The sequence below is a fragment of the Amaranthus tricolor genome, chromosome 8 (assembly GCF_026212465.1).
Source record: "Amaranthus tricolor cultivar Red isolate AtriRed21 chromosome 8, ASM2621246v1, whole genome shotgun sequence".
Classification (NCBI taxonomy): Eukaryota; Viridiplantae; Streptophyta; class Magnoliopsida; order Caryophyllales; family Amaranthaceae; genus Amaranthus; species Amaranthus tricolor.
The window spans coordinates 5,897,093-5,921,537 of record NC_080054.1 but is presented as its reverse complement, the minus strand read 5'-3'; the positions used below and the strand labels follow the sequence as shown (position 1 = coordinate 5,921,537).

At 35.8% G+C, this 24,445-nt stretch overlaps 1 pseudogene; it reads left to right on the top strand.

The window, feature by feature from the left end:
- Positions 1-13,568: 13,568 nt before the first annotated feature.
- Positions 13,569-23,178, top strand: LOC130820939 (tobamovirus multiplication protein 3-like; annotated as a pseudogene).
- The last annotated feature ends 1,267 nt before the right edge of the window (positions 23,179-24,445 follow it).

The window sequence follows — 24,445 nt, the reverse complement described above, 5'->3', positions numbered from 1 at the left end:
AACTGTTATTTGGAGAAAGCCATCTATATATCATTTAAACTGAAACAACTCAGAATAAAAGAAAGCCATCTATAAATTATATACTCTAGTTAATCAACTGCACTGAGCAATAAGCAGTCTCGACCAAAAACCAAAGCAGCAATAAAAGGAAGGGATCAAATTTACAATGTCAGATTAAGCAGTTAATGATTGAGCATGAATTTAATAGTAGTGCTGAAATCTCTTGGATATGAGTTTATCATCAGAGACTGGTCAAATATACATGTCCTGCAATTAGTATTAAAGATAAGAGTAGAAGTAGTGTTTTATTATGGCTTGCTGAAAATTAACTAAGACGACAGCAAAAGAAAAGTACATACATAATCCAGGGATTAGTCCTGTTGTATAGATTCTGTGTGATACATACTGTCGTTTACTTCAAGATGTAACATATTTTAACTCATAGGCAGGGCAGAGGCAATAATCTATACTCAATACAGGTCATGTTACTCTGCTCCTAAACTCACTAATCTATACTAGTCAATGAAATATACAAGTAGAAACTCAGCCATACATACCTTACTATATTCTGTCCATTGAGGTAGATCTTCCATTGTGATTACGATTATTTTTTTTTCATCATCCCACTTAAATTTTGTATAAGTCTTGATGTCCGTGATGCAGCCATAGTGTTTCTTCCAAGACTTAGTTCGGTTCTCACATGATCCACATTAAGTGCAATGCCTAACTCTCTCTTTAACTCATCAACAACAGCTTGGTAAGCTTGAGGCTTAAAGCCTCCATCTCCTTTTTCCTTGTTGTTGATTTGTTCTAACAAAACTCGAGTAAGAATGTCATCCATCTACTTATTCCAAGACACATAGCTTCTTTTATGGCTCATTACCTACCAAAAACAAAACAACACATTTAGAAGGTTTCATTATCTAAAATCAACCACAAGTGTTGGCATATGAATACAAAACATTGTACTAAATTCACATTCACACACCTACACTACTAGAGAATAAAAATATCCACAATCAAGTAGCCCCCCTTCAAGCTTGGTATTCTCGAAACATTTTTTGTGACATTTCATCTCTTAAGTTGTTCCATTGAGGTGAGGCTTGTGCCGTTGAAATGAAATCCTCCCCTTCATCCTCCATTGTATCAAAAACTTCTACATTTGATAAATCATCGTCCACCTCATTTAACAAATTCTCCTCATCCAAATTTTCTTCTCTAACAAAATTATGGAGAACAAAGCATGCATTTATGATTCTTACTTGTGTTTGCTTATCATAAAAGCTACTTTTCCTCAATATAGCCCACCTCTTTTTCAATAACCCAAAGGCTCTTTAAATAGTATTATGTGCGGATGAATGACGCAAGTTGAACATTTCTTTGTAGTTTGTAGGAGCATTTCCTCTCCACAAGTTTAAATGGTAACGTGTACCTTTATATGGAGCCAAGAAGCCTTGTGCATTAGAATATCCCAAATCAACAAGAAAATATTTATCTGTGACATTAAAAAAAATTATATAAGAAAGTAAAATTATAAAGAATTATAATTTCAAGCTACTTGAGGTTTTGGTTACTCCTAGGAACTTTGAGACCAATAGGTCTTCAGAGGGCGTCCCCTAAAATGCGAGGATCAGAAGCCGATCCCTCCCAGCCAGGCAAAACATAATTGAACCGAAGACTTGGATCACCATGTAGCTAGTACATTGGTAGTAATATCTCCTTTCCTATCTCTATATCTAGATCGATCTTCGACGGGAACTGTCATCTTAATAAGTGTCCCATCAAGTGCCCCCTCAAACCACTTCCACTTGTTGTCTCCATCATAAGTCACATTGAAATCTACTTGCTTGATATAATACTTGCCTATTTTCATCACAGCTTTGAGCACGGTATGGAATTAACGGCTTACCGTTTCTCCCGAACGAGTGAACACGGCACCAATAGTTCTATTCTTCAGATCATGGGCAAGAGTATGTAGAAAAAAAGCAACAATTTCTATTACGGTCACATTCCTAGTAGTAACTAGGTCTCCTCTAGTAACTAAAACCTCGCATAACTTATCAAAACATCTCCGATCCATACGTAACTGCTCTTTACAAAATCCAATTCATGAGGGAATCCAACCAATATGCTCTTTTAATTGCACGTTCATGTTCGTTCCAAGATACTTCTTTATGCTGAAACCTATCAAACCATGCTCCCACTACAACCATAATAAAGCCACTAACTATTGTAATTAGTTCCATTTCATCTTCATCGCTATCACTAATGTCATCTCTAGTTCGGTTTCTAACAATAGAAACTTGTCGATCATGAGACATGGTATACTGAGACATAATATAACCAATGTTTAATTAATTAATAACATCGTAACATTAATAAATAAAAGCTTGTAGATGAGAGTTGCAAAATATTTGTTAAAAAAGATTAGACAAATGATACCAGTTCACAAAATGAGAGTTGCAAGACCATTAATACTAATTAGGAAACAATCAATAATTTCTCAAAACTAAATTATTCATCAAAATCTGGATCAATCAAGCACGTAATAACATCCAAAAAATTTATCATGTGCCAAAAAAAATCGACATATCACTAAATGAGAAAAATGAACGTCTATAAGAGGTTCGTTTGCAAATCAATATCAAGACACATGAACACAAACCATGTAAAGTAATTTTGTATTAGCATCCCTACTTCAAAATTCGGGATGTACTTCATACTAAGCATCTCAATTATGTATCAAAAAGAAATGGATTTTTCTCCCATATGATTTGAGCAAAATCACTAAATAACTTTCCAATTTACAACCAGTTTCACTATTAAATTATATAAAATGCATGGAAATGCATCTAATTAAGGAACAAACCCAAAGTAAGTTTCATCTAAAACCCAGTAAGGGAGGAGCACTCTCTAAATCTATAGAATGTTAATGTTAAGGCTTCCAAGCCTACAGGATTCAAAATACGTTAACCGTATATCTTAAGCATAGTTCCCTTTCTTAAAAAACTAAAATAATGATATCAAAGCCTCAATCCCAAAATATGCATTCAACAATTCAGGTGCATCTACATGGACCAAAAGTATAGCTCTTGTTATCTTCGTAAGACAATACGATTTTTTCATTTGCTATAGCTTTTGCAAAAGGTTTCGGAAGGCTGCAAGACCATTAATACAAAACGGGAAACTATCGACGATTTCTCAATACCCAATAACTCATCACAATCCCTGAATCTCAATTAAACTAATAATAACATCAAATGCATGTATCAGCAGCAAAGAAAATCAAAAAAATACAATCCAATATAACTCTAACTGAGAAAATCCAAAGTTGATTACAGATGTCCTCAAATCCGTATAGAGATTCCAATACCCTCTTGATTTCGATCTAAAATTGAATTAAAATGAATATATAATTACACATACACTAGATATCAGGGCAAACTGAGATAGTATTGAAATAAAATAATTGTACCTTGGTTGCAGAAGGGATGGTTTTGAGAGAGATTTCAGTGATGTTAGTGAAAGTGGAAGGCATCAGAAGCTTGATTGGGAGATTGGCGAAGTGAACTACTCTTCTTCCTAATCTTCCTGCCATTTTTATGCTTCCTCCTCTTCGATAATTGGTGTATTGAAAATGATTTAGGGCAAATACGTTACAGGATTGGAAATGAAACCCTAAAAATGGCTTAAACCACCCAAAACCCCTGAAAAGGAAATTCGAGAGATGCAGAGGGTTGGCTTCACACAAGCTAAGGCCTGATTGAGGTGTTAATTTGGATGAAGTGCAAACAATTGCGTGGGCGGGTCAGAATTCAACTTCAAAATATTAAACATAAATATCAGAATTCAATCAAGATTACCAGCAATCCTTTTTTTTTGCATAATTTACATATCAATATTCAATATATCATCCATTCATGTGGATTCAATGGAAAATTAATTGAAAATCTAACTAATGAAGAAAATCCAACTTAAATTAAATAAGTACCAAAATGGCTAAACCTCTGCGAAAATGGCGAAAATGGCTAAATAAATCTCTGTGACAAAATCGAAAATGGCAAAAAAAAAAAGTTAAATAAATACCAAAAATCAGGTTTGTTTCGGATTAAGAAGATCTTGAGAAGAAGAAGAATGGTGATGAACTAAAAGAATGGTGATGAACTGAAAGAAACTTACCTAGTTAAAAACGGTGAAGAAGAAGAATGACAGTGGTCTGAATTCTTGTTGAAGTCTCAACGTGAATGGTGAAGAAGAAGCAATATGACGGCGTGAAGAACTGAAGATTGAAGAAGATGACGTCTCACCGTCTGGAATTAATTTGAAGATGCAAGCAGGAAGCAGCAGCCAGCAAGAATGAATCAATGAAGACGAGATTTCAAAAGGCCCAAGGTCATTTAGCCAATTTAGGGTTTTGAAAATAAATTTAAAAAAAATAATGAATAGGAATTGAAATTAGGGAAAGTATGGGTTGGAAATAAAGAGTTTGTTTTTTACTTGGGTTGGAATTGTGTCGGAATTGGGCCAATTCCAATTTCAATTTTTCAGCTTAGCCAAACAATGGAATTGGGCCAATTCCATCAATTCAAATGAGATGGCCCAATCCAAACATACCCTAAAGTTAAAGCGTACTAGTTGAATCGCATCTATTTGTTGTTCTTCATCAACATCCGAATCATCAATTACTGTGGAGCAAGCATAAGCACCTTCCGAAGAACCTTATAAAGAGATTTTAAAAACAAAAACAAATTAAGATCACCAACCAAAAACAAAACCAATACTAAATCAGTAAAAGTTAGACTTTTACCTTTTATGTCTTCCATCTTCCAATTTTGTAAACACATTAATGCTTCCACAGTTTGTGAATGAAGTCTTGAACGATGAGGGCTAATAACTCTTCCTCCAGTACTAAAAGCACTTTCTGAAGCAACAGAAGAAACAGGAATGGCAAGAATATCTCTCACAATCTTTTGCAAAGTCGGATACTTCGTATTTAGTTTCCACCAATAAAGGACATCCAAATCCTCATCATTTGATAATGGTTCTTCCTCTAAATAAAATCCAATTCACACCTATTCACCTTTCTAACCTTAGTTCTCTTAGATTGAGCAAATTCATCTTGTGCACTGTCTATAGAACTTGGTGCAGGTCGTTTCTTACTTTGCCCAATATCATTCACTTTTTTCACAATATCACTTTTCCTTTGATACTCCGCAACCAAATTATCAAGACACCTACGAACTCTTGCTATTTGCATATCAACCTCATTAACATCAAAAAACTTCCTAAAATAAAACTCCACACAATCCATTTTATTTCTTGGATCTAAGATAGTAGCAATAGCCAAAAGTTCACACATATGATCCCAATACTTGTCAAATTTTTCAAGCATATTTTCAGTCATCAATCTAATAATTTCAACATCATTTTGTAACCACCTACCCATAGCAAGCTTAATCTCACAAACCCTTCGAAAAAAAAGATTAATAGTGATAAACTTTCTTCCAGAAAAAACATTAGTTGTACTGTAAAAGATTTCTAACTTTTTATTCAATCGCTTTAACCTTGAAAACGCATCTTTAAATGGCAAAATACTTTTAAGCATCAAGTAGGTTGAATTCCATCTTGTTTTACAATCAAGACTAGGCCTTTTAATGTTAACTAAGTCCAAAAAACGACAAGCCTCCTCAAAATTTTCAATTCTTTTAGGAGTTGACATCCAAAAAGACACACAATCACGAACTTTTTCAATTGCAGAACTAATAACCCCTAATCTATCTTGAACTATTAGGTTCAATATGTGAGCACTACAACGTAAATGCAAAAGATCACCCTCAAGCATCAAAGACCTTTTCTCAAACTTATCCACTAAAATCTTCATCATTGCATCATTAGTAGTGGCATTATCAACAACAACAACATATATTTTATTTTCTAAACAATATTGAGACAAACAATCCATCATTACCTTTGCAATAACACCTCCGGTGTGAGGACAAGGCACATAGAAAAACCTATATAGAATAATATAAAATATGTTTTAGTCAAAGGATAAATGATAAAATTAAAAGTAACATGATTACATGAGTAAATAAGTAAGATTTTACCTTAAGGTGCGATTTCGTAAGACCCATTGTTTATCAATAAAATGCGAAGTTATCACCATGTAACCCTTCTTCTGGTTGGTTGCAGTCCACATATCAGTAGTGATTGCAATTCTACTTTCATTATGCTCAAGCAATTTATGTAGAGAAAGTTTTTTCTTCTTTAAACATCTTCATGATATCTCGCTTTAATGTGAACCTAGAAATCATCTTAAAATTGCAATTAAGGCTTTCAACAAACCTCCTAAACCCAATATGATCCACCATAGACAATGGTCGAATTCTTTAAGTTTGCTTTTACCACTAAATTCCAAAGAACTTGACCCATCACATTCCTTCTTAACTCTTAAAGTTGTTTGACCATGTGCAAGATTCAAATGTCTTCTTGAGCGAACTTTCTTTGCGTGTTTCAAGAGATGAGAAGTTCCACTACTACCACCAGTTACTAGACTAACACCACAATGCTTACAAATAGCTCTAATCACACCATTTACTTCCTCTCTTACAAAATAATTCCATGCCTCAGAGGTTGTTTTCCTTCCCTTATCTTTTGTGCAAGGACTTGGAATACCATCATCATTAACAAACCCTTCTTCATCTATATCCACTGTATTTTTTGACTCCGTAACAAAATTATCTTGTGGTTGTGCCACTAATTTGGACGTACATTGTGATTGATTTTCATCCATTATCTATACGACTATACCAAGTAGAAAATGGACAAAAATTTAAATTTTTGATATTAATTTTCCATTTATATAAATATATGGTATAGGAGACTTTTTTTCATGAGCAAGGTGAACACTAAACATATAAGAGAAATGTTTCAGTAATGTAATATTACATTGTTATAAAAGAATTTGTTTGATTATATATGCATATACTGACACTAAACAAAATCACTAACAAATTAAAGAAAAATTAAAGAAAACTAAATCACTAAACAAAATCACTAACAAAAATCACTAACAAAAAAATTAAAAAAATGAAAAAAAAATTAAAGAAAAATAAATCACTAACAAATTAAAGAAAAATTAAAGAAAACTAAATCACTAAAAATGAAAAAAAAATTAAAGAAAACTAAATCACTAAACTAAATGGCGTGAATGGCGTATGGATTGGACTAGCGTGAGTGGCGTGATTCGTGAATGGTGGACTAAGGACTGGCGATGGAGACTATATTAGAAATTGGACAAGAACGATGGCAATGGCGATGGCGTGAGTGCTGAGAGCCTGAGATTGCTGACTGCTGAGAGCCTAAGAATAACGAAGAAAAAGAAGGCAAAATGAGAAAGGAGTTAGGGTTAGGCAGAATGAGATTGAGAAGGCACTCAGGCAGTATGCGAGATTGCGAGTATCAGAAATTCTAAATTATAATATTACTGTATAGGCTATTGGGCTGTATGCCGGTATGGAACTATACATTAATATTAAAAAAATTAATATTAAAATTTAGAAATCAGAAATTCATAATATAAAATTTAAAAGTTTAGGGTCCGGGTCCGGGTCTGAGGGGGGGTCTAGGGTCTGGGTCTCGAGCTCCGGGTCCAGGTCTTCACTTAGGACCGGGACCCGAACCCGTCAAATAGTTTTTGGATCCAGATCTGACCCGGATCTGATGGGTCTCAAAAATTAAGATCCAGACCCTTAAAAAGGGATGGGTCCGGAGCGGGTCCAACAGGGTCCTGGACCCATGACCATCCCTAGTTAGGCTAATAAGATATTAATAATAATAAAACAAACAAAAAACTATAAAATCAGAAAAAAGAAGACAACAACAATTTTTGGATTACACTACACGCACAAAAACAAAAAGTGAGAAAGAAGTGGCACACGCCAGAGAAGGTACGGTACCACGTGTGGTATTGCATTGATCCGATTGAAGGCCATTCATGTTCTGTTTTGCGTCAAATTTTGACATGGTGTACCTGTCTACCCAACCTACATATTCAACAGTTGGATTGTCGTTTTGTGCATTGTAAGTGGGTAATTTGTATTTTGCCCTAATTTCCCCTAATTGTTATTTTACCACTTTTGAGTGATGTTTTAGGGTTGTTTGGTATTTGTATTGCCTCTAGTATTGTCTAGAGAGGATTTTGGTTGTACCCATTAATTTTATTGGTGATTAGTGGAAGAGTTTGGTACCACTTACGGTCCCGTGGTTTTTTCCGCATTGAGTTTCCACGTAAAAATATCGTGTGTACTTTACTTTCCGATATTTTACTTTATTGTGCTTGATTGTGGGATTATTATTCATTTTTGTTCATCTAACAAGACAAAGGGAGAAAGTGTGTGTTATATTATCAATTTCTCAACATAGTGGTATCAAGAGCTTGGTTTATATTTTCTTGGGTGATATTCTTGTGTTGCCTTTATGATGGATGACAAAACTAGTATGCATGGTATAATTTATTTGGACTCTACCAATTACACTATGTGGAAAACTAAGATGGAAGATATTCTTTATGTGAAAGACTTGTATGAACCAATCTTAAATGAGTCTATGCCCACTGGTCAAGATGAAAATAAATGGAAAATTTTAAATCGTAAAGCGGTAGGAATCATAAGACAATTTGTTGATGTTAGTGTGCTCCAACATATTGTCAATGCATATGAATTATGGATGAAACTTGAGGCTATGTAGAGGAAGGTGAAAAGAAATAAGTCAAAAGAAAGAAAGGGTGATTCCTCTGAGTCGAAGTCTGAAGAGAAAAATACTACAGCTCTAGCAATTAGTGATGATGCTTTGCTCTTCATTGGTGATAAAGAGTGCTTGAATGTAGCTAGTGATGATTGCAATTGGGTGATTGATTCGGGTGCTTCATATCATCTTACTCTGCATCAAGACTACTTCTCGTCCTACACTAGTGGTGATTTTGGTAGTGTTAGAATGGGAAATAATGGGTCGTCCAAGGTTGTTGGAAAAGGCACTATTTACTTGGAGAGTTCCATCGGTTGCAAGCTGATTTTGAGAAATGTTAGACACGTTCCTGATATTAGACTGAATCTCATTTCTATAGGTAGGCTTGATGAAGAGGGTTACTTTAGCCACTTCAATGATGGTAAGTGGAAGCTCTGCAAGGGGAATCTTATAGCGGTCCGAGGTAAGAAGCAAGGTTCACTTTATATGATGCAAGCCAAGGTTTGCGCGGGTGAGGTAAATGTTGCAGATGAATGTTCTAGTGAGTTATGGCATAATAGACTTGTCCATATGAGTGAGAAAGGTATGCGGATGCTCTCTAAGAAGCAATATCTCCTTGATATCTCAGGTATGTCTCTTAAATCCTGTGTTGACTGTTTAGCTGGTAAACAACATAGGGTTGCTTTTCATTCTTACCCCCCCATGTAGGAGAAAGTATCCTCTTGATCTTGTCCTAACTGATGTATGTTCTATGGATGCTAAATCCCATAGTGGTGCTCTTTACTTTGTTTCTTTTATTGATGATTATTCTAGAAAAGTGTGGGTTACTATTTTGAAAACCAAGAATCAGGTACTTTTTGCTTTCAAGGAATTTCAGGCTAGAGTTGAGCGAGAAATGGGTAAAAAGCTCAAGGTTGTTAGAGCTGATAATGGTGGTGAGTACAGAGGCCCATTTGAAAGCTACTGCAAGAGTTAAGGCATCAAGCTTGAGAAAACAGTTCCAAAGACACCTCAATTGAACGGAGTTGCAGAGAGGATGAATAGAACAATTAAAGAAAGAATCCAATGTATGCTCTCTCATACAAAGTTGTCCAAGTCTTTCTGGGCAGAGGCATTGGTTACAGCTGTATACTTGATTAACCTTTCACCTTCAAATCCTCTTGATGGGGATGTTCCTCAGAAAGTTTGGATCGGTAAAGATGTCTCCTACAAGCACTTGAGGGTATTTGGATGTCTTGCTTTTGTTGACATTCCTAGAGATGAGAGATCCAAGTTAGATAAGAAGAGAAAGCAGTGCATATTTTTAGGTACTCTGAAGATGCTCTTGGGTACAAGTTATGAGATCCAATAGACAGGAAAGTTCTCAGAAGCAGAGATGTTGTGTTTGTTGAAGATTAGAGTATTGAAAAGCCAAAGCAGAGGTGATCAAACACCGGGCCGGGTCGGGTGGGAAAAAACTGCCCATTGATGCGGGCCGGGCCGAGCCGAAGTACGGGCCTAAAAGTTCCTGCCCAAACCCGTAATATGCAGGCTTGCGGGCTTATGTTATATATTATTTAATTGTATCATACAATAAAACTAAAATTAAAATATTATTTTTTCCGTTTCAAATTAATTGCAACTTAGAAAAATGTCATTATTAATTCTTTACTCTTAATTTTTGTTTAATTTTTTTTATTTATAAGTTGAAATATAATTAAGTGATATCTTGTTTGATTCATTTCATTGCAAAGATTATCAATATATAACTTTTGTAATTTTCATTACATATAATTAAGAATAATAATTGAATTAGTACATCAAACTTCATAACAAATAAAATATTGCTAGTATTTTGAAATGGAAGAAGCATCCGTGTTTTTATCGAGTCAAATAGAGTCATATTTAATTTGAATAATTAAAAAAAATAAAAATTTCTTCCAAATTCCAATCAATTGCCGGCCCTACCTACCCCACCGCCACTGTCCTTGCTCAAATTCCTCCCTATAAAACCCATCACAATTCCTTACTCCCGTTTCAATACCCTACGAGGCTTGACATAAAACTCACCCATCTGCTTCCCTCCCCCTAAACCCAAATTCAATCCATTCAAAAATGGATCTCTTCTTCCTCCAAAAAGCCTTATACGCAATCTTATTCGCCATTATATATTATTTATACATAATAAAAAACACAAATTACAAATAATTGAAATAAACAAATACAATTGTTACATATTATACATAATTTAAAACACAAATTACAAATAATTGAAATAAACAAATACAATTATTACATATTATACATAATGTAAAACAAATTCAAAATGCAAATCATGAACAAGCTCTTTTTCGGGCCGGGCCGGGCCGGCCAAATGTCAATCCCAAACCCGTCTCAAAAAAATTCGGGCCACTTATTTTCTGCCCAAACCCGCCCATTGGGCCATATTTTGGTACCCAAACCCTCACTTTTTCGGGCCGGGCCGCCCATGATCAGGTCTAAGCCAAAGCAACAAACATCCTCTCATACTCCAATCACTTTTGATCCAGTCTTACTACAGATGACTCCTAGAGTTGAAGGGGGAGATATTCAGCATGATGATGACAATGTTGGTGATGATGGTCACGATGATCAACCTGAGGTTGAGCCACCAGTTGTTGAACCGCAACCACAGCCTGATGATGTGAGAAGATCTACTAGAGGACGACATCCTTCTATGAGGTATCCTACTGTAGAGTTTGTGCTACTAACTGATGGGGGAGAACCAGAAGATTTTCAGGAGGCTATGTCACATGAGAAAAGTAAGGAGTCGTACAATGCCATGCAAGATGAGATGAATTCCTTGCATGAGAATCACACTTATGATTTGATAAAGTTGCCTAACGGCAAACGCGCACTCAAGAATAAGTGGGTGTTTAAGTTGAAGCCCGGAGAAGATGGTTAACCACCTAGGTTCAAGGCTAGGATTGTTGTGTGAGGCTATGAGCAGAAGAAAGGGATTGATTTTGATGAGATTTTCTCTCCAGTGGTGAAGATGTCTTCAATCAGAGTTGTACTTAGTTTGGCTGCGAGCATGAATTTGGATATTGAGCAACTTGATGTGAAGACTGCTTTCCTCCATGGTGACCTAGAGGAGGAAATTTACATGGAGCAACCTGAAGGTTTCGAGGTCAAGGGAAAAGAGAAACTTGTGTGTCGCTTAAAGAAGAGTTTGTATAGTCTTGAGCAAGCGCCTCAGCAATGGTACAAGAAATTTGAGTCATTCATGGTTGATAATGACTCACAAGACACATGCCGATCATTGCGTGTTTGTGAAGAATTTTGTTGAAGGTGATTTTCTCATTCTCTTGTTATATGTTGATGATATGTTGGTCGTGATTCCAATAAGATTGCCAACTTGAAGGCTAGTTTGAGCAAGTTCTTTGTTATGAAGGACCTTGGCCCTGTGAAGCAAATTCTAGGCATGCGTATTTCTCGTGATAGGAAAAATAACAAAATTGTGGATATCACAAGAGAAATACATTGAAAAGGTGCTGAAAAAGTTCAATATGAACAATGCTAAGCCTATGAGTTCTCCACTGCCAGTTCATATGAAATTGAGTTTCGAACAATGTCCTACAACAGATGAAGATAAGAAAACGATGAAAAATGTGCCTTATTCATCCGCCGTAGGTAGTTTGATGTATTCTATGGTATGTACTAGGCCGGACATAGCTCATGCTGTTGGGGCAGTTAGCAGGCTCATGTCTAATCGACATTGGACAGCAATTAAGTGGATTTTAAGGTATCTCAAGGGTACTTCTAGAGTTAGTTTATGTTTTGGTCCTGGCAAACCTGTGTTAGATGGTTTCACAAATGCTGATATATCAGGTGATATTGATTCTAGTAAGTCTACTTTTGGTTACTTGATGACGTTTGCAGGGGAGCTGTATCTTGGCAATATAAATTGCAAAAATGTGTTGGCTCTATCGATTACTGAGTCAGAGTATGTGACAGCTTTTGAAGCTGGTAAAAAGTTAGTGTGGATGAGGGACTTCCTTGAAGAGTTGGGCATGGAGCAAGACAATTATTTGTTACATTGTGATTGTTAGAGTGCCATTCACCTAGCTAAAAATGCTACCTATCATAGTTGAACAAAACATATACGGAGGAGGTACCATTGGATTCGAGATCAGATAGAAGAAAAAACTTTTGAGCTTGTGAAGATCAATACTCATGAAAATGGATCGTATATGTTAACTAAGATCCTACCAAGGGAAAAATTAGAAATGTGCCATTTGAAAGCGAGGCTGGTCATACCCCCCAAGTTGGAGTGAGGGGGAGATTTGTTGGGTTAGTCCCTCCTACTTAGAGGAAGAGCCTAATTAGTATTTTAATTGTGGGCTTTTATTATTAGTTGGGCTAATAAGATATCAATAATAGAACAACAAAAAAAAGAAAACTATAAAAACAAAAAGAAAAAAGGCAACAACGTTTTTTGGATTACACTAAACGCACAAAAACAAAAAAGTGAGAAAGAAGTGGCGCGCGACAGAGAAGGTACGGTACCACGTGAGGTATTGCGTTGATCCGATCGAAGGCCATTCGTATTTCGTTTTGCATTAAATTTTGACACGGTGTTCCTGTCTAGCCAACCTACTATTTAACGGTTGGATTGTCGTTTTGTGCATTGTAAGTGGGTAATTTGTATTTTGCCCGCATTTACCCTAATTGTTATTTTACCACTTTCCTAATTGTTATTTTACCACTTTTGAGTGATGTTTAAGGATTGTTTGGTGTTTGTATTGCCTCTAGTATTGTCTAGAGAGGATTTTGGTTGTACCTATTAATTTTATTGGTGATTAATGGAAGAGTTTGGTACCACTTACGGTCTCGTGATTTTTTCCCGCATTGGGTTTCGACGTAAAAATATCGTGTGTACTTTACTTTCCGTATTTTTACTTTATTGTGCTTGATTGTGGGATTATTATTGTTTGTTTGATTGGATTGATTATTTTTGTTCATCTAACAATACAAAGGGAGAAAGTGTGTGTTATATTGTCACTTTTCTCAACAGTTATATCCTATATAGGGTCATTGATTTTGTGGGGAATTTTTATGTGAATGTAGGTACAATTAGGGAGGATACAATTGAGAGTTTCTGAGTTTGGATGGACCACTCAGAAAGTCTTCCATTTTGTTAATTTTCTTGTTAATGGAGGTTTGTTAACTGATAGCCATTAATTGGAGTAGTGTATAACTGTTCATAAGTTTGAACTTTGGTGGCATTCTTATGTGGGCAGTTTTTAGATAGTGTGATAAACTAAATCTGGATGTATGTGCAGTTAGATGCGTAGTGTTTGTATTCCGTCGAGATTTGCAGCAATTGGAGCCTGAGGTTTGGCATCATTTTGATTTATATGGTTTTCAATTCCATTTCGGCTTATGTGATATTGGGCTGAGATTGTATCTTATGGTACTTACGTTTGTAATTTAGATTGTTCAACATATTTTGCTCGAATTGCCAAGTCTTGTATTCTTTACTACCTATGCACTTTTGGTCTTCTTTTGGGCAGAGATATATAATCAGGTTTGACATTTTATTTGATTGATCATTTTAGGCTTGTAATATCGTGTTTGACTTCTGAAATTAGTTATGTTTGCCTTGTCTCTAACTGATATTTCTCTATGGTAGGCACGTGCAGTATCTACTGATGGACTCAGACCTAGTTTTTTTTACTATCAATGCAGTGGTTTACGCTATTCAGGTGAATTCTCTTGCTTATTCGGACCATTATGAAAAATACTTTTAAAAGTAATCATTATCACCTTGTCTTCTTTGTCGTGTTATATTATAGAAGTATTATTTACTCTTTCCCCTTCAAATTTTTCGGGAGGGGAAGGGTGGGGTGATGGAGGTTGAAGTGGATTTGAATTGTTGTGGTTTGTTTGGATGACTTATTCGAGATTCTGTGTTTTAGTATCATTTGAACTTGCTTTTTTCATTTAATGCAATTTGCTCAAATCTGCCAAATAATAGCCTAAAACCAACCTAAATTCACTTTTTTCGATCCACGATTAGCTAGGAGATTAGCGAATCATGTGACACTGTCCAAGACAAATGTTGTGGAACATTGACGTGGCTGACTGATTCCTTGCTTAGTTAGTCATATCTAAACTCTTAGGAAATCTTAAAACATGGCGTAGTATTGGTGTAAGCAAGATCTGATCTCATTATATACTTAAATTAATGTGTCAACCTCTAAGCTTGTATAATTTGAAGCGTTAGATTTTGCCACATTGTATTTTTCTATTTCCATCTTTTTTCACCTCATTTCTTCCGTCTTTGCTCATTGCTCATGAGAGTGCATTTTACAGCATCATTTCCCTATTAACAGCTTAGTTTAATTACTATGAAAATTTTCTGTTGGATGACTAATATTGGTTATGTCACTAATGTATCATTCCATTATTTCAGATCACTTTGTGGTTGATCTTGTGGTGGAAACCAATCCCTGTTCTGGTAATTTTGTCTAAGATGTTTTTCGCAGGTTTGTTTCTCATGCATAGTTTGTCAGTTTAAAGTTGACAATTTACCTGTAATTTTTTTTTTTGACTTCTCATGTATGTATATGCAGGTGTGTCATTGTTTGCAGCTCTTGGCTTTCTAATCTATGGTGGAAGGTAAGCAATTACCCCTTCCTTAACTTAGGTTTAATGTCTATTAGCATTCTTCTCTAAGGAGATTTTCTTAAAGGGATTAAATTGGTTTTTCCTGATTGGCATGTATCATGTCTTTATATCTTCAATATATGTTGTTGATTTATATGATGTGATTTGTTTCAACAAGGCCGCTTTGTAATATATCGACCGAGTTGTAAAGGTTTTAAAATCCACCAAATCGCTACCACTTGCATCTTAAAGGCTTAAAAAACTCGTGTTTTAGATTGTTTCAAGGAATATCTCTTTGGTGGTATGACAACCGCTTCACCCTGTTTCCACATCAGGTGATACAATCGCCACTCAAACCGCATTGTTGCACTGTGGCTCTACCATGACTTGAATTGGCATCCGGTCTCTTCAGTAATATACAGTACCACTTCTTTGTTCTCTTCGGCCACTGACTAGTTTTTTTCATTGCTAGAAATGGTAGTGCACCATTTCTATTGGCCGAGCTTGATTACATAATGAATGCCTGCTCCTAGCTCAGAGTTTGCCAGACATCTATTTTGCCAAAACTGCACTCAGTATTGTTCTTTGAGGCTGATAGATGAAAGGAGTGCCACAATATTATGTGATGAACCTTGCTTTACTAAGGCCAATAGTTTGTACTTTCTAGACCAAATATTTGTTTTGACATTTTGTCTATATTTTCCTGAGATATTCTGCTGTGCTTTTGTCCCTTCTGCAAGGCTATTCTTAATGCTGCAACGCTTCCCCATAGAATCTAAAGGCCGACGTAAGAAGCTCCAGGAGTTGCATTGCTCTCTTCTCTCTGTTCTTCCCTACCCTTCAACTCCCTACTTCGTTCTTAAACTTTAATGTTTATGTTTGCAGGTTGGTTACGTAACCACAATATGTTTCTCATGCTTCCTCGTAAGATGTATCATGATAAGTCTACCATTTTCTTTGAGTTATCTTGTTTGATTTGCCCGGATAACTTTGCATGCGTTTTTCTTACTAATATTGTCGAGAATCTAGGCCAGCAAAACACGAATTTAATTTCGATGCCAATATAAAAAGATGTAGTGCTCAGTGAACGTGATTATCAACTAGACATTTTCGTATCTTAAAATTGTTTTGAAAGTAATTTCCTGTGAGGTACAAAGTAGATACGATACGAAAAAGAAAGATCCTTCCTTCAATCGAATTTTTTTCGAGTCACAAGACTTGCATGTTTGTACTTGTGTTTAAAAAGGTTATCTGTCTGATGTATTGTTATGAATGGTATCACATGTGTGACTTGAGTGCACAATTGAAGTGTGTATTCATGTGTGTGACTCTTGAGTTGTGGAAATCAAAAGGGTGTAATTACGTGGGAGAGTAATCATGGGAATTATTGGTGTTAATGAAGATTAATGAAGAAGTATAAAGAATTTGTTTTTTGGTAGCTCGATCAGAATTCTGACAGAGGAAGCAGAGAGGTCACTCGACCTACCCGCTCGACCAAGCGAGCCTTATTGGTAGGTCGAGCGGTCAGACAGAATGATCCAGAATGCATTTGATGCTCGCTCGACCGAGCGAGCTCCCTGTTTCGGTCGAGCGGATCCTCTGATGTGCATGGGATGCTGTTTTTAAACCTTTCAAGTTCTTGGAGTTATTTCATATTATTCATTACTCTATATTAATACTATATTCAAGTGAGCTATTGACATTCATGTACCTAGTACTATATATAGAGCTCTCATACTCACACATCAAACACATCAAACACAACCCTAAGCCAAACACATAGCCTTTTGTTTTTATCTCTTACTCAATTGTATACTTCATTTGTAAGTGTTGTTTATACATTCTTAATATAATATAAACAGAAACTACACACCACGGAGGACGTAGCCATCATTGGGTGAACCTCCTTAAATCCTTGTGTCTCTTTTGATTAGTTTGCATTGTCAAAAGTTGTTTTATTCATTGTTGTTTGTATCGTTCTTAGCATCGTAACGGTTTTGGCAAACGTTTTCAATTGGTATCAGAGCCAAGTTGATTTTACGGTGTCTTAAGAAGTTGTTATTTGAGAATCATGACTACAATGAAGCTTGACATAGAGAAGTTTGATAGAAATGTAAATTTTGGCTTGTGGCAAGTCAAAATGAGAGCCATTTTAATCCAAAATGGTGTGCATAAGGCCATTGATGGTGTAGATAAGATGCCGGAAGGTATGACCGCAGCAAGGTGGGAAGAGATAGACTCAAAGGCGTTATCGGCAATTCAATTATGCCTTTCCAACGAAGTTCTAAGAGAGGTTGTTAAAGAAACAACAACCAAGGGGATTTGGGAGAAATCGGAATCACTCTATATGGCCAAGAGTCTTACCAATAGACTACTTTTGAAAAGTAGACTCTACGATCTACGCTTGAAGGAAGGTAAATCTTTGAAACCTCAGTTAGACGAATTTTATTCCATTGTTATGGATTTACAAAATATTGATGTCAAGCTTGATGATGAAGACTTGGCAATTTACCTCTTATGTTCTCTAACTCCTTCTTACAAAAATTTTAGAGAAACTCTACTTTATGGTAGAGATAATTTGAGTAGTGATGATGTGAAAAATGCCTTGACACAAAGGGATCTCATCGATTCATAATTGTCACAAAAATCACAAAGCAATGCTAGTGATGGGTTGTTTGTGAGAGGGAGGACACAAGAGAAAGGTTCCACTAGTGGGAGTGGAAACAAGGGTAAAGGGAGGTCCAAGTCTAGTAGGCCAAATAAAAATAAAACTTGTAACTATTGCAAGCTTAAGGGCCACATCAAGAAAGATTGTTGGAAGTTGAAAAAGAAAAATGAGGAGGCTAGGGAAGGAACTAGTAATGCAAATGCTAGTTATGTGAATGATAGTGATGATGGTGATGTATTAGTTGCCACACATGAGTACAAAGATAGTGATGAGTGGATTCTTGACTCGGGGTGCACATTCCACATGACTCCCAACAAAACTTTCTTCCATACATTTGAAAGTATTGATGGGGGAAATGTTACCATGGGAAACAACACAATATGTAAGGTTGTTGGGATTGAGAGCATTAAAATGAAGATGTTTAATGTAATGGTGAGGACCTTAACCGATGTAAGGTATGTTCCGGGCTTGAAAAAGAATCTTTTATCTTTGGGTACTCTTGACAAGATCGGGTATAGAATCACTTGTGAAGGTGGAGTTATGAAGATTGCTAGAGGCTCACGTGTTGTGATGAAGGGTAAGTTGAATGGGAGTTTGTATGCTCTTCAAGGTTCAACCATCCTTGGCTCGGCAAATGTTTCCACGAGCACAATGTCCGATCATGACACCAAACTTTGGCATTTGAGACTTGGTCACATGGGAGAAAGAGGTATGTTGGAACTCTCTAAACAAGGTTTATTTGATGGCAAGAAGTTTGGGAACCTTGGGTTTTGTGAACATTGTGTTTATGGCAAACACAAGAGAGTTAGTTTCAAACCCGCCATTCACAACACTAAGGGAATTTTAGACTACATTCATTCCGATTTGTGGGGGCCTTCACGAAAGCCCTCCCTTAGTGGTTGTAATTATTTGTTGACCTTTATTGATGATTTCTCTAGACTAGTTTGGTGTTACTTCATAAAGAAAACGAATGAAGTTTTTGATGTCTTCTTGGAATGGAAGAAGATGATTGAAAAAAAGATCGGTAGGAGCATCAAGACCTTAAGAACGGATAATGGTCTTGAATTTGTTGATAATAAGTTTCTTAAATATTATTCTAATGAAGGCATTGTCAGACATAGAACTTGTGCAGGGCGTCCTCAAGAAAATGGCGTTGCGGAGAGGATGAATAAAACATTGTTGGAGAGGGCTCGGTGTATGTTAAAACAAGCAAATTTAGGGAAGCAATTTTGGGCTGAAGCGGTGGCTACGGCATGTTATTTGATCAACCGCTTACCTCACACCGTCTTGAAATTCAAGTCGCCACAAGAAGTGTGGTACAACACTCCGGTAAATTATTCTAGTCTTAGAATCTTTGGTTGTCCAGCTTATATTCATGTAAATGATGGTAAGTTAGAACCTAGGGCTAGAAAATGTATTTTTGTGGGATATGGAGTAGGTGTAAAGGGGTATAGGGTGTGGTGTAATGAATCAAAAAGAATAATTGTTTCTAAAGATGTTGTTTTTGATGAAAATAACATGCTTGTATCTAGTATAGAAAAGTCCATTGATAATAATGTAAATGATGATGCACAAGTGGAGGGTCAACCTCCCAATATTGAAGATGATAAAATTGATGATGATCGACAAAGATCTCCATTTTTGTCCACAACTAGGCAAAGAAGGAAGATCGTGGCTCCAAGGAGGTATATTGAAGAATGTGATTATGTTGCCTATGCACTCAACATTGCTAGCAAAGTCGAAGGGTTACATGAACCGAGTAAGTACAAGGAGGCTATGGCCTCAAATGACTCAAGCAAGTGGTTGATAGCTATGTAGCAAGAGATGGAGTCTCTTGCAAAGAATGAAACTTGGAATATTGTTGAAGCACCAAAGAAAAAGAAAATTGTTGGGTGCAAGTGGATATTCAAGAGGAAGGAGGGTCCTTCTAGTGACATTCCTCCCATTTACAAAGCAAGGGTAGTTGCAAAGGGATACTCTCAAATTGTGGGTGTTGATTTTCATGAAGTTTTCTCACCGGTGGTGAAACACTCTTCTATAAGGGCATTACTTTCTTTGGTGGCAATGGAAGATTTGGAGTTACATCAATTGGATGTAAAAACGGCGTTTCTTCACGGTGAGCTTGAAGAGGAGATCTTTATGAAGCAACCGAAAGGTTTTGAGGTAGCCGGTAAAGAAAATCATGTGTGTAGATTGAAGAGGTCATTGCATGGGTTGAAGCAATTTCCGAGGCAATGGTACAAAAGGTTTGATTCCTTTATGATTTCACATGATTTTATTAGAAGTTCTTATGATAGTTGTGTCTATCTTAAGAAATTTGAAGATGGTTCTTTATTATATTTGCTCTTATATGTTGATGACATGCTAGTAGCATGTAGTTCTTTGTTTAAGGTGGAGAACTTGAAAGAGTTGCTTTCAAGTGAATTTGACATGAAGGATCTTGGTGAAGCCAAGAAGATTCTTGGGATGGAAATTTTGAGAGATCGGGCTAAGGGTATCCTATACCTAAGCCAAAGGAAGTACATTGAGAAAGTTGTGCAACGTTTCTCCATGGATGATGCTAAAGGTGTGTCTACTCCTCTTGCTTCTCATTTCAAATTGTCCAAGAAATTGTGTCCACAAACAAAGGCGGAAGAAGAACAAATGGTACGAATTCAATATACTAGTGCCATTGGTAGTGTTATGTATGCCATGGTGTGTTCTAGACCCGACATAGCTCATGCGGTGAGTTTGGTGAGTAGATATATGTCGAATCCGGGAAAGGGACATTGGGAGGCACTAAAATGGTTATTGAGGTATTTGAAAGATACTTCTAATGTTTGTCTTATGCATGGGAAGAATTCAAGCGAGCTAACCGGGTTTTGTGACTTGGATTATGGTGGTGATCTAGATAATAGAAAGTCCACAAGTGGGTTCGTGTTTACTTTGGGTGGTTCGGCGATAAGTTGGCAATCATCTTTGCAAGATGTGGTTGCTCTCTCAACAACCGAAGCGGAGTACATAGCCGTTGCCGAGTCATTCAAGAAGGCAAAATGGCTTAAAGGTCTTGTTGGTGAAATGTGTAATAAGGTGTGTGAGGTAACTGTGCATTGTGATAGTCAAAGTGCAATTCATTTGGCTAGGAATCAAAATACATTTCATAGAAGGTCCAAGCGTATTGATATTAAGTATAATTTCATCCGGGATGAAGTTGAGCACAAAAGGGTGTTATTGAAAAAGATTGACACTACAGAGAATCCGGCCGACATGATGACAAAGTCATTACCTACAACCAAGTTTGAATTATGTGTTGACTTGGTTGGTTTAGCTCCTTGCTTGAGATAATGCCTTTTGGGGCATTTGAGGTGTGTATGTTTTCTTTTGTTTATGAAGTGGATTGATGTATGTTTTTTGACTTGGGTGAACTCAAGTCAAGGTGGAGATTGTTATGAATGGTATCACATGTATGACTTGAGTGCACAATTGAAGTGTGTATTCAAGTGTGTGACTCTTGAGTTGTGGAAACCAAAAGGGTGTAATTACGTGGGAGAGTAATCATGGGAATTATTGGTGTTAATGAAGATTAATGAAGAAGTATAAAGAATTTGTTTTTTGGTAGCTCGATCAGAATTCTGACAGAGGAAGCAGAGAGGTCACTCGACCTACCCGCTCGACCAAGCGAGCCTTATTGGTAGGTCGAGCGGTCAGACAGAATGATCCAGAATGCATCTGATGCTCGCTCGACCGAGCGAGCTCCCTGTTTCGGTCGAGCGGATCCTCTGATGTGCATGGGATGCTGTTTTTAAACCTTTCAAGTTCTTGGAGTTATTTCATATTATTCATTACTCTATATTAATACTATATTCAAGTGAGCTATTGACATTCATGTACCTAGTACTATATATAGAGCTCTCATACTCACACATCAAACACATCAAACACAACCCCTAAGCCAAACACATAGCCTTTTGTTTTTATCTCTTACTCAATTGTAATACTTCATTTGTAAGTGTTGTTTATACATTCTTGATATAATATAAACAGAAACTACACACCACGGGGGACGTAGCCATCATTGGATGAACCTCCTTAAATCCTTGTGTCTCTTTTGATTAGTTTGCATTGTCAAACGTTGTTTTGTTCATTGTTGTTTGTATCGTTCTTAGCATCGTAACGGTTTTGGCAAACATTTTTATGTATTTTTTCTCTTTTGGTTTCTTTTCTGGCCAACTTCTGATGCAGGTATGCTTCAACACTTTTGATAAATCCGCGGATCTTAATGTTCTAGATCATCCACTTAATTTCTTGTACTATTTGGTAAGTTTAATCTTCGTTTTAATTTTCTTATATCTAATTCCTTTTTTTCCTAAATTAAATTTGCCAATCGACAAATGAAAATTTTCGATTTTGTTACTCGAATATCATTAAGTGGCTTTCACCTAGGCAGGGTTTAGGTAGATGAAATATTAACGGTAAAATTGAGAAAATAAACTGCATACTAACACATGCTTGTTTCTCGTAATCTCAGTTGGTAGAAATATTACCTTCTTCTATGGTCTTATTTATATTAAGGAATCTCCCTCCAAAGCGTGGCATTCGTTGAGCGAACACCATTGATACAAGGTAAGGTAACCCTGAAGGGATGTAAAGAAACCACCTTTCTTCCTCAAAAGGGAAGAGCATATGAAAATGATCGTGAAATTTTGTTATATGAATTGTGAAATAAATCATGAAGTTCCATTTGTTTCGCTATCAATCTCATCTTAGTGTTTCTCATCATAATTGTTTATGCTGCGGAATTTGGAAATGAAGAAATTAGATGTTGACAGAGATATGAAAATGAAGGAGAAAACATATAATTGGTTTTCCTCCTCGGGCGTTTGGCATACATTTGTTCTTGGATATGTCGACAGATTTAATATTATTTGTATGTAGATAGAGAATTATCTGTTTTGAATGGTAAGTTTTGATATAACTTTGACAATATTTAATGCAAATTTGTGAGTTGTGACATTGAAGATCATGAAACTCAAAGGGAAGCTTACTCTACAACTTAATATTCAAGAGTTGTTCAAATTTTTGCTAATTTTGTGGAATATATCAATTTCCTAAAACCTAAATGCTTCTATTAATTAGGTAAATTTGCATTCATATAAAAATCGGCTTTAAAGTTTAAATATTTGTGAAGATTGAATTTAATAGCAAATCATTGCATACATTTCAAAAAGAAAAAACACCTCTAATGAAGTACTTCCTCTGCCTTTTTAATCGTACTTAGGCCGGTCTGAGCTCATTCCGACCCTTGTGAGTAAACTTTTTGCCAAAATATAATAGCCCTCTTTCATCCATATTTGAGGATGCAAGTCGGTTAATTTCATTTTTGTTAAAGGAAAAATTATCTAGAATAATTTAACATTTTTTCGATTTTCCTACAATAATTCCAAATATCAATTAACCATGAATAACCCTAACGGCCCGTTTGGTACATGGTATTAGAGGGCGGTAATGGTAATAAAATTAAGTAATGAAAATTTTGGTTGTTTGGATGCCTTCAATGGTAATGGATGGTAATAAAATAAGGTAATGAAATTACCAAAAAGGGCCATTTTCATTACCATCAAACAACATGGTATTAGGCGGTAATGGTAATGAAGTATTATTGTGGTAATAAAATAAGGTAATGTTGTTTCGAGCTGAAGAAAAAAAAATGAAGAAAAAAAAGGTAATTTTTGTAATTATCCAAAAAATATTATTATTAAAAAAAGAATCATTAGATAGAATAATTTAGATACAATAATGCTTTTAGATACAAATATACAATAATGAAACTAAGAGTCATTACCATTTTTTATTACTAACAACCAAATGCAATCAATGGAATATTCTTCCATTACCATTCTTTAGTCATGCACACCAAACAAAAGAATCTTCATTACCAATTCTCATATCCATTCCTTCATTACTATTGCCATTACAACATTTCATTCCCATTACTTCATTACCATCAACCAAACGGGCCGTTAGTATTGTATCATTTAACCCGAACTGTTGTCGGAAAAAGTATACCCGACTGTTCCAGGTAATACAGTCATTCCATATCCAGATTACCACACAAAAACATCAGTTCTTATCTTCTTGTTCTTTATTCCTTTTCTTTTCTTCCTCTCTAGTATATATAAAGAGGTTAAAAAGTAGAATTGTATTACTTCTATTACATTTCAAGAATATTATATCAATTTCTTCCTCAAAAAAAAAAGTACCAAAAAATAGTATGTAATTACATTCTAATGTTCAGCTACTATATTTGAAATTAGTATGTAATTTTTTTTCAAAAAAAAAGTACCATTTTGAAATTCACCATTCTGATGTTCAGCTACTGTTAGCATTTTGATCTAAAATCAGTAGCAAGCTGAACACATTATG